This window comes from Lissotriton vulgaris, chromosome 7 (assembly GCF_964263255.1).
Source record: "Lissotriton vulgaris chromosome 7, aLisVul1.2, whole genome shotgun sequence".
In the NCBI taxonomy this organism is placed as follows: Eukaryota; Metazoa; Chordata; class Amphibia; order Caudata; family Salamandridae; genus Lissotriton; species Lissotriton vulgaris.
Genome location: NC_141695.1, coordinates 120,539,041 through 120,552,960, shown reverse-complemented (window position 1 = coordinate 120,552,960; position 13,920 = coordinate 120,539,041). Strand labels below are relative to the sequence as shown.

Genomic DNA, 13,920 nt, shown 5'->3' with positions numbered 1-13,920 from the left:
AGCGTCCTTCCAGTGGCTCCTGTGCTTTCAATCATTTGTTAACGTGTGCAGGTGCCTTTTTAACACTCCAATAGCCCTTCGCCTTGTCGTTCTTTCTCTACCCCTCCGGCCACTCACCAATACCACCCCCAACAAACAGCGTGACACCTGTGTGGGAGACCGGAGCTACGGGTGATTCGGGTGAGTTGGGGGCAGTGTGGAGATGCCTGTGAGGCAATGTCACTGCTGTGATGTTGCCAGAAGCTGACCTGTGAACACAAAAGGGCCCCCCTGCTGCCTCAGTGTATTCAGCAGCAGCAGTGAAGGTGGTAATTTTGTTATGTGAAGGTGCTGTCAGCAAAGACCAGCTCTGATGTATATATTGAGAGAATTTTGTGAAAAATCAACTGTTCTGGCATGGTTTATTCTAATTGTTCAAATGCTTCAGCTTTAGTATCAGGCAGTGGGGTCTCCTGTGCTGTAAAACAGAGGGAGGGGCAGACAACTGTACAAGCCTTCTTGCCAGGGTGCCTGCTTGTCTGAAAGAAGTGTAAATGTGCACATCTGGTTAATCTGGAAATGTAAAGGGTGCCTTGAAGCCGGTATCGGCTTTAATCGATGGAATCACTTGAAGCTTCCTGATGACACAGATTTATTCTTTGTAAGTGGTAGTGCAAGGAGTAACAGGCTGATCTGTGAAGTTTGTGCTTTTAAGGAACAGTTATATAAAAAAAATGCACTACATACGGTCTGGGTAATACCACAATTGATATTTTGGAAGCAAGTTTTTATCTTAAATCTTTTTTCGCATTTTATAGCAGCCTACCTTATAGTGTCTGTAAAGCAAATTTAAAATAATGGCATATATTTACAGTGCTTTATGTCATGGCTGGGACCTCGTAGCACTAAAATGGCACAAGCCTCTATTCTCCAATGCATCAACCAAGATTCAATTCTGTGGCTATCTGGTGACACCCAGACCTCTGCAGTGCATTAACTAATAGAGGTTTCATAATTTACTGCTATACTGCATTTCCCCCTGATTAACTTGCCTTGTATTCATTTTTCATATAAGCAGTGAGCTATTTTAATATGTAGTTACAAGAAGGTGAAAGACAAAAAACATGTACAGAATATGTCTTGTTGACCCCGCCCCCACGCTCACTGACCCCGCCTCCATTTCATACACCGTCACACTTCCCGTACCTTTTTTGAATGCACTTCGGCCGCTGGTCCGACACACCATATTTAGAGTACATTTCTGACCCAGTCCATCTCTCTCAACACCTCTCATATTGACCAAACAACATCTGATGCCCGCTCCCCGTGCAGTCTAAAGAAGAGCGCCCAGAGAGCTGACGGGAAGCGCTATGCAGACCATGCAATACAACAGATAGAAACATCTATGTGACAGTGATCGATAATGTCTCGTTGGTTGCTCTCCATTTTTGAATGATCAATAGGGAATGGCTGGTGTCATTAGTGGCTCCGTGGTCACCCTTTCCTTCGCCTGGTACTATGAGTGTGTGTGCCACGCAGGTGTGAGGGTGCAGCGCTTACCTGTCCGGCGGGGGTCCGTGGGAAGATGTCGAACACGGAGACTCTCGCGGGGGCTTCGGGCTGCAGAGACAAAGCAGAGGTGAGGGTGAGACGAGGCCTTGGTGCCACCTGTGGCCCAGGATGATAATAACTCCTCCTGGGCACTTTCTACTGCTTCCAAAACCCATCTTTGACTCGGACCTGGTCCCAGTGCCGAGCACTATGCTAAAGGGTCACAAGAGCAGCACGGGGTGAAGTCAAAGTCACAGTCAAAGGATCTTGTATAGCGCACAAATCACCGTTAGGTCTCAGGGCAGGCATAGGAGGGCTGGGGGGCTCTGCTCTTTGGGGTCAGCTGCCTTGTGTGGCAACAGACTCCTTATTTCTAATCACACTGTCCACATGTTTCCCTTTTGTGTCTCTCCCTGGTGCGTTACTTCGTTCCTCTGTGACCCTTGGCTACTCTCTGAGACAACGAGGGCGAGTTAAAAAGAGGCTGTGACCGTTCTACATCAGAGGAATTCAAGGTGGTTATGTTATGTTATGTTATTAAAATATTTATTAAGCGCACTATCACCGATTGGTTTCTTGGCGCTGCGATCAACAGTAGCATAAACGTGGATGAGGGGTGGAGAGTTATTGAAGTGCTTGTCTGAAAAGCCAGGTCTTCAAGGCTTTCCGGAAAGAGAGAAGGTCCTGACAATTCCGGATCTCCCGAGGAAAGGTGTTCCATAGGCAGGGGGCAAGTGTAGCGAACCTACGGCCTCCGGCGCGCTTAAGTTTGGAAGGGGGCGTCTGCAGGAGGCTCTGATGGAGTGAGCGTAGGTTTCAGGATGGGATGTATCTGGTAATTAGTTGATTAATGAATTTGGGGCTTTTGCAGTACAGGGATTTGAATATTATACATCCAGTTTTAAAGGTACAGCGCTGGGTGACTGGAAGCCAATGCAGTTTCCTGAGTAAGGGAGTAGCTGCCTGTCGCCTCGGTTGTTTCAGGATTAGCCTCGCAGCGTGGTTCTGTACCTTCTGGAGGCGTTTAGATAGGTAGTTTGGAAGACCTAGATAGATGGGGTTCGGGTAGTCCAGATGGGACAGGACAGTGGAAATCACAACCTGGGTGATTGCCTCGGGCGTGAGTAGACGACGGACCTTCCGAATTTTTTTTAGCTGGAAGAAACACTTGGAGGCCACCTGGCCTACTTGTGGTGGTCTCCAAGTGTGGTCAATACAGTGCTTCTAAAGCACCAGTCCAACCTGACAATTTTTACACTAATCCGTACTGGCCAGAAACTTTTGGGACAGCCTCCCGACACTGACCAACTACTGAATAGGATGGTCCAAGCCCACTCCCCCACCCCATTTTGGTCCTTGCTAGGTATATGCCTGGAGTCAGAAGCCAAATGTCCGGTTACTTATGGTAATCTTCATTACTCCGTGTCCTGGTCTTCCCGTTCCACTCCTTAACAATGAGCAGCTCGTCGGCTCTGCAATGTCAATGTCAAATATTCTTGTATAGCGCACATCTCACCGTGAGGTTTCATGGCGCCAGCAGCTAAAGGACAGTAGAGCAGACAGCAATCCAAAACGAATTAGCTTAGTGAGGAAAAAGCCAAGTTTTCAGTTTTTTGTGGAAACATTTGTGATCGGCTATGGATGAAATGTATACAGGTAATTTATTCCATAGCATAGGGGCAAGGTATAAAAAAAGAGCGGCACCCGTAGCGCAAGGCTCAAATACGAGGCTGGGCAAGGTATGATTTAGTGCCGGACCTTAATGATCTTCCTTGTATATACCATTGAAGTTTTTTTTAGGTAATACGGGTCGGCATCATACATTGTCTTGTGTGCAAGACTTAAGATTTTGAAATGGCATCTGCAGAAACCTATTACCCACCAGAGGTCAAACACTTCCCCAAATATGGTGCTGCCTACCGGCATGTATAACGGGGAAAGTGCATCACCACAATAGCATCAAAGAAACCCAAGAAAAACAAAAAACACAAAACAATCACCACATGAAGAAGGAGGGAGGGACGGGCTCAGGAATAGTACGGGGAGACCAGGACTCAGAGTAATGAAGATTACCGGCGAGTAACCGGGCATTACCTCCTCATCCTTCTTCCTGTTCCATTCCTTAACAATGAGCCCAAACCAAAGCACATGGTGATTTAAAAACAAAGTCAAGAAGGATGCAGCAAAAACTCAACGGGCCGGTTTAATGACAAAAGAAAGCAGTACAAATCACAAAATCCTGTGGAGCAGACAAAACATGAGCACCAAAAGTAGCAGAAGACGCTATCTGAAGGAAGTGGGGGACAAAAGTGTCGGAGAGACCCATGGAACCGCATTCTAAATATCACATAAGAAGACACGCTTAAACATGGTCCAAGATGAGGAAACCCCTCGAGTGAACCGCCCGTGGAAAGAAGATGGAAGAGGACAATGAGCAGCATCCTATGACAACAGAACTGCACACTTCACCCAATGAGTCAAACTGGACAAGGAAGGCTTGAGACCCATCCCAAAGAGACCGTTGGTAACAAATAAGGAATCCACCTTCCTAAAATCACGGGTACAACCGGGTATATGCAAAGGGCCTGCAGGGCATCCAGGGAATGGAGAACCTCCTCCTCGGGAGAAGATGGGTCAGGAAAAAAACAGGAAGGACAATATCCTTCTGATAGTGGAAGTGAGGCAAGATCTTGGGCAGAAAAATCTGACTAGGACACAAAATCACCTTGTTAGAACAAAAACGTAAGAAAGGGGGAGAAGCCAATGAAGCCACCAACCTGCCGACCAGAAGAAATGGCCACCCAAAAAAAACGTTCCCCAAAAGAAACTCAAGGCCAACAGAAAGCAGGAGTTCAAACAGAGGACCAGTCAATGCCTATAGCACCAAGGGAAGATCCCAAGCCAGACCCGGAGAGCGGGAGACAGGACGCTGAAGCAAAAAACGTTGCAAAAGGTGAGACCTCAAGGGACACACAGAAGCCATAGCAAAACCACAAAAGGCTAGAATGACAGCCCACTGGGCACGCAGAGTAGAGATAGCCACGACAAAACCACCTCTTAAAAAGTCCAACGCCTTGAAAGAATCACAGGAAGAAGACAGGCCCTTCCCACAACGCCAAAAGTCAATATGCCGCCAACACCGACCATAAGACTTCAGGGCCAAAGGCCTGCAAGACAATTGGATGCACTGAGCCACATCAAGCGAAAAACTCTGATCCAACAAAGTCATCCTCTCAAGTGGCAGACACCCAGCCGGAGGCGAAGGAGGGAGGATGAGCTGAGAAGAGGAGTACGCAGCAGAGATGGGTACAGGAGAAACTGCCAATTGGGACATACTGCCAAATCCAAGAGAAGGGTAAACCAGGGCCTCCGGGACCACTCCGGAACAACCAGAAGAACCTCTGCCCAATCCGGCAGAATCTTTCTGAGGACCCGGGGAATGAAGGGAAAGGGGAAGAGGGTGCCCTTGGGACCACAGGATGGATATAGCATTGATTGACCAGGCCAACCTTGACGGAACCAATCTGCAAAAATTCAGAAGAAGAAGCGTACCCTCTTAGGTAAATAGAATCAGCCATGGAAGGCCAAACCTGGAATGAATATTCCGAAAAAGGTGGGAGACAGACATATGGACACGGAGGAGGGAAACACCTGGCTCAACGAATCCGCAGGCCAATTCTTCCTACCTGGAAGAAAGACTGCTGAGAGAGAAAAGATAGTCTCCTCAACCCACAGACCCACCCTCCGGGAAAGGCGAAACAGAGACTGGCGAATCCCTGAACAGAGGCAATTGTCTTTCAGGGAACAAGAACACCATCCCCAGATCCATCCGGAAGAGGGCCCAGAGGAACGTCAGAAACTGGGAGGGCCGAAGGGAGGATTTCCTGTGGTTGATGAGGAAAAACAAAAGAATTAAGCAGAAGACAGACCTGATGAACATCCTCTGTGGCCTGAGAAAAAAAAGAAGAAACAATCATCCAATCATCAAGGTACAGAAAAACCTGAATGCCCTGGGAATGGAAAATACCCATCACGGGGGCTAAGAGCTTCATAAACACTCTTGCCATTGACGAAAGGCCGAAAAGAAGCACCTGGAACTGCTGGGAGCCCACCACAAAGCACAGAAACTGCTGATCTGCTGGATGGGTGGGAACCTACAGGTAGGCGTCCGTCAGGTCAAGGGAGATGAGGAAACACCCCTGGTGCACCAGTTGAAGGATCGACTGCAAAGTCACCATCTTGAAACAACGATGAGGAATGTAGAGATTCACCAACTTCAGATACAACACAGGGCGCAAGTCTGTAGTATCCTTCTTTCAAACCAGAAAAAAAGATGGAGTAAGACCGCAGTCCCCGTTCTAGGGGCAGAACTCCCACAATCACTGCCTTCTCCAAGAGAAGCTGAATGCCCTTCAGCAAGGACGCCTGCCTCACGGGATCCCGTGGCAGCGGGGCGGCTCTGAACACCGGATCATGGCGAGATGAAAATTCAATCCGGTAATCGTAGGTCACCATACGAACAGCCCAGGCATCGGAAAGACCCTGCCAGGCCTGACCAAAGAAGCGAAGGCGACCTCAAACTGGAAAAGGTGGATAGTCACTGCTTTGGAAAAAGATCTTGAGGAAGCACCACCGGAACCAGGACTTGTCCCCTCCAGGGGCCCCCCAGCCATGACCCCTGCCCACAAAAGGGCTGTTGAGCACCCCTGGCCAGAAGAAAGGCAATAGCATGGTGGGAGGAAAGGTTAAAGCAGGTCGTTAACCAAAACCCCTACCTCGAGAGGAAGGGCAAACAAGAGCCACCAGCTTCCGATACTCTGCCGACTGCATGACCAGTTCCTCCAGCTGGGGGCCAAACACCTATGAACCCTCAAATGACAATTTGAGGAGTGCAGACTTCTACGAGACCTCTGTTTTCCAAAACGCTTCCAGATATGGCGACGAGCAGCATTGTAAGCCCCTGATGCAGCAGCCGACGCACACGAGTTATCAAAGGAGCTGTTGGACAGGTAGTGAACCTGTGGTTCCATGAGAGCAGACAGAGAGGAAGCATCCCCACCGCCACCTAACTGGAGAGCCAAAGCCTGGAAATCCTTCAAGAGGGACTGAGCCATAAAAGTGGTAAATGCCATAGCCAGAACTGAAAAATTGGAGGAGGCAGAAGACCTCTTCACAGCACCCACCACCTTCTTGTCTACTGGGTTGGAAGGGAGGGCATCATCGGAAAGAACCATGCCAGGTGAAGAAAGGCTAGCCATCAGATGATCCACCTTGAGGGACTGAATGAACTCCTCTGAAAACCTCTCCAAAGTGTAACATTTATGCAAAAAGTGAGGAAAGGCAGATTTAGCTACGTCTCACCATTCATGAGCCAGCACCTTGCGGACAGCATTGTGCAAAGGCAAAGAGTCAGGATGAGGTTGGTGATCCTGGTTAAAGAAATCCTCCTCCAAGTCATTCACCGCAGGTGAAGGAAACCCCAGATAATTCCTGATATGGGCAAACAAGTCAAAGAGCTCAGCTCCCTGCATAAAGCGAGCCCTCCTGCCATCCTCCTCAGCAGCATCAGCCAAGGGAGCAGGGCGAGGAACTTTAGCAGGGGGGTCATCAGCCTCCCGAGTCCTGAATGCAGCCTCAATAGCCTCATTTATCAGGAGGCGCAGCACTTCCACTGTGGGATCCCCGGCAGAGCAAGAAGCGCCCGGCTCCATGACCGCAGGTACAATGAAGACGGGCGCTTCCTGCACCACACCTGCTACAAAAGAAACAAAGTCTCTCATCCTACCGATCAATAACACACGTAACAGGAGGTGTCACCATGGGAGTGTACAAAATGAGACAGGCAGTACTAAGGAGGGACTACTAATCCTTTTGACCAATGAACTGCCACATTGGACAATGACACAAGCCAATGAAAAATGTGAGAGGAGAGTGGGCAAAGCATCAAGTCCCTACCTCAATGCAGCATGCTTTGCAGAGCAGAGCAGAGCATGAGCTGCCCAGGCTCGACCTAAAAACAGCTCATATGGGCGGGCGCCACAATGGAGGAATGCAGGGGCCAAGAACGGGCACCAGGACCCTCTGCACCGCAGCCCAAACAAAAGACCAACACCCGCTGAGCAGGGCGGGTAGGCCAAAGAAAATGACATGACTGCTAAAGCAAGTCTCAAAAAAACTAAAAAGTAATAAAACATAACTTACCTGACCACGGTAAGTAAGCGGCACTGCAAGGCAGAAAAAAAGAACACGCTATGGTGGTGGTGCATTTCCCCCTTTATTCATGCCGGTAGGCAGCGCCATATTAGGTAGGGGAAGTATTTGCCCTCTGCTGGGTAATAGGTTTCTGCGGAGCAGACGAGCTGCTTATTGTTAAGGAATGGAAAGGGAAGACAGACGAGGAGGTAATACCTGTGTTGTAAATAAAGGAATAATGTACACGGGAGTCTTTATCGCAGTTCTACACAACATTCTTATACATCATATACATACCTAACTAACGTTCCATTTATTACCTGTGGCACGAGGTAAGTACTGATAGGACAGTGACCTCGTGCAAGTGTTTTTGTCAACGTATGAGTGTCCGTAAGTGTGCTACATGTATTACTGTACGAATGCTTGGAAGCATGAATGTATGAATGTAATGTGCTACTTACATCCATGTGTGTGAACTATAGACAACAGCCTGTTCCCCACGAAGCACCATCACTCAGTTCTGAGAAATAATACAGTTGTGATGAGGTCCTGTCCACCCACAAGACACACTCAACCTTCCATGCTACCTATTCTGTCCCCTCCAATGCTCTCTTCTTGTCCCTTTTTCCAGATCCTTACCAGTGCCTTGAAACACCCTTAGCACAGCATGAAGATCTATATAAAGAATTAATGTAAAACAAGGTGCTGTTAAGCTCCATGTTGGATCTTCGATTCCAGGTGGTGGTACAGAAGACTCACCCAACATCTGCAAGTCTGAGCCCTGAAAGTGCATCAGACCACTTTGTCATCTCCAGTACCATCCATGGGAGGTGAATGCCCGCTTTTGTAAGAAGCAGATGGAGCCTTTGTGGGGACTCTTAGCAAAGGGGCCAAGGAGTGAATGGGTATTATGCATGGCCCATGGAAATGCTCCCGACCATGGACATGCTTGCTGTCCTGGGGGCTTCGGTCATTAGAGATGTCTATGTGCCATGTTTATGGGCAAGAAATTCATCCAAATGTCCAGATACTGCAAGTGCAAGAGCCCACGAGACCCAATACCCAAGGATGGTAACAAGAGACACTTGGCACTGCAGTTAACCTAGACTGGGGAGGTTCTTGTGGGACTTGGAACACAGGTCCTCTGACTCTCTGACCCCCGTGTGTCCCCTCCCGCCATTTACCTGTTTCATGATGGCGCCATGCCGTGCTCCGGCCTCATCTCAGCTGGAATCCTTCTCTTCAGTGCCCTAAGACCCCCTCCAGCTCACGCGCAGTCGCTACTGCTCTCCAGTGGGCCGTCCCCCCACCTGCCGATGGTCCAAGCTTCAGGGGGACCAAAAGCCCTGAAGAAGCCTCAGAGCCGAAACATGTCTGGATCTTGGCCACTTCTCAGGAGTTAAGCTCACTACACCAATCGCACACGCCTTGCGGCCCCCTGTCCTCAGTCAGGGTCATTCCCGAGTGCCAGAAAGCGAGAAAGAAGCAAACACATTCGCCTTTTCCAAAAAATATCTGGATTCCATGATGGGGTGAATTCTCGTTCTTGAGTGTTCGGCACGCGCCCCTCTAGGATTTAAGAGAGTAATTTCCAGGTCCTCCTGATAACGTCTGTGCAGCAGCCGGTACCTTTCAAGGTGGACAGCACAATGCGAGAATGCTAGCTAAACCGGATACCTCGGGGAGGAGGCCCTGGGGGGCAGGAGGGGGGGATACTGTTACAGCCGCACCAGGCTCGTGGCACCAGCGGTGATGTCACTTGTGTTTCGAAGAAACTGCAACCGGCGCGAGGCAGCGACGGGGGCCCCCCATTACCTTTTCATACTTCACCTCCCACCCTGGATACACCTGAGGACGTACACAGGTGTGCTGTTTGTGTCCAGAGGCATGGAAGGGGGCAGGGCCACCGTAATATGGGACGTCACCTCAGGTCTGGGGCTCTGAGGAGCCACTATAACCAGGTATAGGTGACATCTCACGCATCTTAAGAGGTATCACTGGTAGCGCATATTAACCTGTGACTCGGAGGGGTGACATCTCTTTGCTTACAGTGCATATTAGTCTATCACCCGTGGCTGACGTTTAATAGACATCTAAACATCTCTTTCGGTGCATATTAACATATATCTAAGAGAGGTGACATCTCACTCAAAATCAGGCATCCCTTTCGGTACATATTAACATATATCCATGAGAGGTGACATCTCACTCAAAATCAAACATCTCTTTCGGTGCATTTTAACATATATTTATGAGAGGTGACATCTCACTCAAATCAGACATCTCTTTCGGTGCATATTAACATATATCTATGAGAGGTGACATCTCACTCAAATCAGGCATCCCTTCGGTGCATATTAACATGTAACCAGGGGTGACATCTCACTCAAAATCAAACATCTCTTTCGGTGCATATTAACATATATTTATGAGAGGTGACATCTCACTCAAATCAGACATCTCTTTCGGTGCATATTAACATGTAACCAGGGGTGACATCTCACTCACCCTCAGACATCTCTTTCGGTGCATATTAATATATATCTATGAGAGGTGACATCTCACTCACCATCAGACATCTCTTTCGGTGCATATTAACATATATCTATGAGAGGTGACATCTCACTCACCATCAGACATCTCTTTCGGTGCATATTAACATATATCTAAGAGAGGTGACATCTCACTCAAAATCAGGCATCCCTTTCGGTACATATTAACATATATCCATGAGAGGTGACATCTCACTCAAAATCAAACATCTCTTTCGGTGCATATTAACATATATTTATGAGAGGCGACATCTCACTCAAATCAGACATCTCTTTCGGTGCATATTAACATATATCTAAGAGAGGTGACATCTCACTCAAAATCAGGCATCCCTTTCGGTACATATTAACATATATCCATGAGAGGTGACATCTCACTCAAAATCAAACATCTCTTTCGGTGCATATTAACATATATTTATGAGAGGTGACATCTCACTCACCATCAGACATCTCTTTCGGTGCATATTAACATATATCTAAGAGAGGTGACATCTCACTCAAAATCAGGCATCCCTTTCGGTACATATTAACATATATCCATGAGAGGTGACATCTCACTCAAAATCAAACATCTTTTTCGGTGCATATTAACATATATTTATGAGAGGTGACATCTCACTCAAATCAGACATCACTTTCGGTGCATATTAACATGTAACCAGGGGTGACATCTCACTCACCCTCAGACATCCCTTTCGGTGCATATTAACATATATCTATGAGAGGTGACATCTCACTCACCATCAGACATCTCTTTCGGTGCATATTAACATATATCTATGAGAGGTGACATCTTACTCACCATCAGATATCTCTTTCGGTGCATATTAACATATATCTATGAGAGGTGGCATCTCACTCACCATCAGACATCTCTTTCGGTGCATATTAACATATATCTATGAGAGGTGACATCTCACTCACCATCAGACATCTTTTTTTTTTTTTAATAATTTTTATTGTTTGCAAGCATGAAGAGGAGAATAGACAACAACAAAAAAAAAAAAAGATAATAGCAGTACATAAAACACAATACATATATATAATGGCAGTCATGCACAGCAAATACACAATTATTTCGGTATTGCAGTTGAAGGCAAAAGGAAGGCAAGAAGGAAGAGGAAAAAAAAAAAAAAAAAAAAAAAAAAAAGGGGGAGAAAGTAGTTTCATGTTAACAATCTCCAAGCATTATGAAACTTGTCAAATAAAACAGCTTTTCCAAAAGTGTGATATCAGCGTTCTATAAAAGTACCCCAGTTTTTTTCATAATTTTTCGTTGCTTTTGTGCCCCTAATGTTTGCTAAAGCAAGCTCCATTGAATGTATTTCTGTTACCAGTGCCCACCAGTCCCAGATTTTTGGTGTTTCTGAGCTAATCCAAGCTCTTGCCACCGTTAGTTTGGCACAGGACATTAATATTGTAATCAGGGCGGCATGTGGAAGTGGATCTGGATAAATGTCTAATAGAACTGATACAGCTGTTAGAGCTGGTATCTGTATCTGCTTCATATGCAAGATTTTTTCCACTTCGCACCAGAAGATTTTCAGATTCGGGCATGAGAACAGCATGTGTATCAAGTCTGCCGCCTCAGTAGAACATTTAGGGCATTTAGTTCGATCGCTCTGGATGTTGTTATGAGACCATTTTGAAATTTTTTCGGGGGTATAATACAGCATACATGTTGTTCTAAATTGTTGGAGCCTTAAACTGGATGATCTTGCTCGTTTATTGATATTCATTAAAGAGTTTGTTATCTGTGTAGGAGTTATATTTGATCCCAGTAATCTGCTCCATTTATCAGCGAGCTTGCTGCAATCATTAGGTTTGACAGCAATAAGAGTATTATAAGTCTCACTTATAACAGATTTGTTTTTTGATGAATGTAAACAAGTCCAAATATCAGATTCTGGGGGTTCTGGAACATCCAAGATTTGTTTTTTATTGATCAAGAAGTCATGTATCTGTAGGAATTTGTATCTCATGTTTTCGGATAAGCCGTATAATTGTTTAAGAGTATCAAATTCCATGAAGCCCTGTGCATTATATAAGTCCCCTAAGGTATTAATACCTAGTCTAGACCATCGGTGACCAGTATTGTCATTAAAAACATTTGGCAGGCCTGGATTTCCCCAAAGTGGTAGATTTGAATAGAAGAAGTTAGTGTCGCAAAAAGATAGAATGTTACCCCATATCTTTATTATATCTCTTGCTGTCTTAAATTTGACTCTTTTGTAGTAATTGGGATCATTAGTTCTAAATAAGAATAAATTGGAATCAGATTTTAACATGAAATAATGAAAAAATAAAACCCCTCCTTCGTTAAGTAATGAACGTAACCGATTAGTGAAGGCAGACCAAAAATATAATTTAAAGTCAGGAAAGTTAAGCCCACCTTCAGATATGTCGTTTTTCATAAGGTTCAATGATCTTCTCGCCTTTTTATATCCCCATATAAAACTGCTAAATATTCCATCCAATTTCTTAAAGAATTGGTTATTTAGTGCTAGTGGTATAGATCGAAATAGGTATAGGAATTTAGGTAGTACCTTCATTTTAATCAAATTAATTCTGCCAATTATATTGAGAGGCAGCCTGTGCCATTTCTTTAATAGTAACCTAGTAGCTTTAATTAGTTCATCGTAATTTATTTTATTAATGTCTTGTATATTAGCTGTTATTCTTATTCCCAAATAAGTAGCTATTTTGCATATCTCAGGCATTACCACAGGAGGGGCATAGTTAACTATTATTTGTGTTTTTTGCAGATTTAATTTATAGCCCGCTACTTTGCCATATTTCTCAGCTTCTAAGATTATTCCTTTTTGAGCCTCTACAGCATCTTCCGTGTAGACCGCTATGTCGTCGGCATATGCTGTTATTTTTAGTTCTTGGTGTCCTGATTTAAACGGTATGATCTGGGTTTGAGATTGAAGAGCTAGCAGGAAAGGTTCCAAAGAAAGTGCAAATAAAAGAGGTGAAAGAGGGCAGCCTTGTCTGGTTCCTCGTAAAATCCTGAAATCTGAAGATACCAACCCCCCATAGCTAGTGAATGCAGTTGGTTTGTCATATAGTGCTTTAATGCATTTCAAGAATTCCCCGCCAAATCTTAATTTAGATAGTACACACCAGAGAAACTCCCATCCCACTCGGTCGAAAGCTTTCTCAGCATCTAGCAAAATCATACCGAGTGGGGTGGAGACATCCCTTTCGGTGCATATTAAAATATATCTACGAGAGGTGACATCTCACTCACCATCAGACATCTATTTAGGTGCATATTAACATATATCTAAGAGAGGTGACATCTCACTCAAAATCAGGCATCCCTTTCGGTACATATTAACATATATCCATGAGAGGTGACCTCTCACTCAAAATCAAACATCTCTTTCGGTGCATATTAACATATATTTATGAGAGGTGACATCTCACTCAAATCAGACATCTCTTTCGGTGCATATTAACATATATCTATGAGAGGTGACATCTCACTCAAATCAGGCATCCCTTCGGTGCATATTAACATGTAACCAGGGGTGACATCTCACTTAAAATCAAACATCTCTTTCGGTGCATATTAACATATATTTATGAGAGGTGACATCTCACTCAAATCAGACATCTCTTTCTGTGCATATTAACA

At 45.5% G+C, this 13,920-nt stretch overlaps 1 long non-coding RNA gene across 1 annotated transcript in view; it reads right to left on the bottom strand.

Annotated features, from left to right (window-relative positions):
* LOC147700970 (uncharacterized) overlaps positions 1 to 9,194 on the bottom strand; it is a 32,292-nt gene extending 23,098 nt beyond the window's left edge. Inside the window, exons 1-2 of the long non-coding RNA XR_015297149.1 lie at positions 8,907 to 9,194; positions 1,540 to 1,599 (exon numbers count right to left, since the gene is read on the bottom strand). This is a non-coding gene — a long non-coding RNA (uncharacterized LOC147700970). The remainder of the gene's footprint in view (positions 1 to 1,539; positions 1,600 to 8,906) is intronic.
* Between the last annotated feature and the right edge of the window lie 4,726 nt (positions 9,195 to 13,920).